Below are 2,801 nucleotides of genomic sequence, written 5' to 3' on the forward strand. Positions count from 1 at the left end.
GGCTAATCTCTCTAACATTTGATCCATACAAGGAAGGGGAAAATGGTCTTTTCTTGTAGCGTTGTTCAACTTCCTATAGTCTATGCACATTCTCCAACTTGTAACAGTTCTAGTGGGTATCAATTCATTATTCTCATTTTTAACAACTGTCACCCCACCTTTTTTTGGTATAACATGCACAGGACTCACCCACTCACTGTCAGAAATAGGGTAAATAATTCCAGCAGCTAGTAATTTTAGGATTTCCTTTTTCACAACATCCTTCATTGTAGGATTCAATCTTCTTTGGTGCTCAATGGAAGGTTTACTATTTGGCTCTAGGAAAATCCTATGCATATAAACTGTTGGGCTAATTCCCTTTATATCATCAATTGCATAACCCAAAACTCTTCTATATTCTCTCAAAACTCTCAACAATTTTTCATTCTCAATATTAGTCAAAGATGCATTAATTATAACAGGATATGTTCCATTGGGTCCAAGAAAAGCATACCTGAGGTTGGAAGGAAGAGGTTTAAGATCTACCTTTGGGGCATCCTCTACCTTTAATGATAGTGGTTTGATCTCCAAAGTTTGCACTTCTTCAAGTTGAAAAATTATGGCTTCAGGATGTGGTTTCCTTTTCATGGCTGGATTGATCTTGAATATCATTTGATCATCTCCCACTCTAAGTGTCAATTTCTCACCCTTTACATCAATTAATGCACCAGCTGTTGCCAAAAAGGGTCTTCCCAATAAGATAGGAACTTTTGTGTCTTCTTCCATATCTAAAATGACAAAGTCCACCGGAATGTAGAATTTCCCAACCTTGATAGGCACATTTTCTAGAATGCCTTCTGGATATTTAATTGAACGGTCAGCCAATGAAAGATACATGTTTGTGGGCTTTAACTCTCCCATATTCAACTTCTCATATATTGAAAGTGGCATTAGGCTGACACTAGCTCCAAGGTCACATAAGGCATTTGCCACACAATTATCACCAATATGACAAGGGATGGAAAACACACCCGGATCTTTGAGTTTGGGAGGTAACTTCTTTTGAATTATAGCACTGCATTGCTCTCCCAAGTTGATGGTGTCATAATCTTCTAGCCTTCTCTTGTTGGAAAGAATCTCCTTCAAAAACTTGGCATAACTTGGCATTTGGGATAGTGCCTCAGTGAATGGCACATTGATATACAACTTCTTTAGCACTTCAAGGAATTTGCCAAATTGTTTGTCTAGCTTATGCTTGATGAATCTTTGAGGGTAGGGAAGGGTGGGCTTGTAAGGTTCAGGTGGGATGTATGGTTTCTCTCCCTCATCTTGCTCACTTTTGCTTTCTTCTTCTTTTTCATTTTTCTTGCTCTCAACTGAATTTTCTTCTTTTGTGCTCTCTTTTTCTTCTCTCTTGTTTTCACTCTCTTGACCAACTTTCTTACCACTTCTCAAAGTCACAACCTTACATTGTTCATGAGGGTTTTGTGGTTGGCTAGGTAGTTTCTCACAGGATTTGCTTCCCGATGAGCTTGCTTGTTGAGCCAATTGAGTCTCCAACATGCGGTTGTGAACTTGTAATTGATCCATGGTTTGTCTCATGTGTTGCATTTCTTCCTCCAATTTGCTATTCATCTTGCTTTGTTCAGCAAAAAATTTCTCCATCATGCTTTCCAAGGTTGGCTTCGGTTCATGAGGTGGAAGGGATTGTTGTGCTCTTGCTTGATATCCAGGTTGTGGCTGCCTTGTGGGCTGAAATTGAGGCTGAAATTGAGGCCTATTTTGCTGCATATACTGCTGGTTATGAGCATAGTTTGAGCTTTGACCTTGTTGAGCAAAAGTTGCTTGTGGTCTCCATGTTGAGTTGTTCACATTAGAGTAAGCATTTCCCATAGGTTTTTGTTGATAACCTCCTGCATAAGCAGCTTGTTCTTGCAAATAATCATCACCATAAGAAGAGTAATCAACTCCACAACTTTGAGTTCCATCTGTGTAGGCAACTTGTTGCATAGTTGTAGGAGTTGAGGTTGTTGCCTTTGTGCAAAAATCACTAAGAAGCTGAGTTAACTGGTCAAATCTTGCATTCATGTAGCTAACTGAGTCAAGTTCATAAATCCTAGCCTTCTTTGGCTCAAGTGCTCTAGGATTTCCCCACAAATGGGTATTATGAGCAATCTTCTCTAATAAATCATAGCATTCTTCACTTGTCATTCTCATGAAATCTCCTCCTGCTTGTGAATCAATTGTGTTTCTTATGGCTGGAGTAACTCTGGTGTAGAAATTCTGAACAATCATCCATTTCGGTATTTCATGATGAGGACATTGTCTTTCAAGCTCCTTAAATCTCATCCAAGATTCATACAAAGTTTCATCATCTCTTGGCTTAAAAGCTACCATCAAATTCCTCAAATGAGTGGTCTTCCCAGGTGGGAAAAACTGAGATAGAAAAGCTTGAGATAGCTGCTCCCAAGTAGCTATAGTAGCTTGTGGAAGTGAGTCATACCACTCCAATGCTGAATCCCGAAGAGAGAATGGAAATAAGGTGAGTCGAATCACTTCATCTGAAACTCTAGGTTGCCTTTGTGTGCCACATATCATCAAAAATTTCTTCAAATGAGAATGAGGATTTTCAAGTGGACTACCTCCAAATTGTGAATTCTGAACCATTTGAATGAGACCAGTCTTTAACTCAAATTGATTAGCTCCAATGATAGGTCTGTTATCTCTCACATCTGCACATCTAGGAAAAGCATAATCCAACATGGATCTTCTCTGAGGATCATTTTGATTAACCACTTCATTTTGTCTATTTTGCTCATTTC

General features: G+C 38.9%; 1 non-coding gene across 1 annotated transcript; it reads left to right on the top strand.

Annotated features, from left to right (window-relative positions):
* Nucleotides 1-2,284: 2,284 nt before the first annotated feature.
* On the top strand, nucleotides 2,285-2,391 carry LOC131178913 (small nucleolar RNA R71). The gene has a single exon (XR_009147920.1). It is a non-coding gene; the product is annotated as a small nucleolar RNA R71 (small nucleolar RNA).
* The last annotated feature ends 410 nt before the right edge of the window (nucleotides 2,392-2,801 follow it).

Source organism: Hevea brasiliensis, chromosome 3 (assembly GCF_030052815.1).
Source record: "Hevea brasiliensis isolate MT/VB/25A 57/8 chromosome 3, ASM3005281v1, whole genome shotgun sequence".
NCBI lineage: Eukaryota > Viridiplantae > Streptophyta > Magnoliopsida > Malpighiales > Euphorbiaceae > Hevea > Hevea brasiliensis.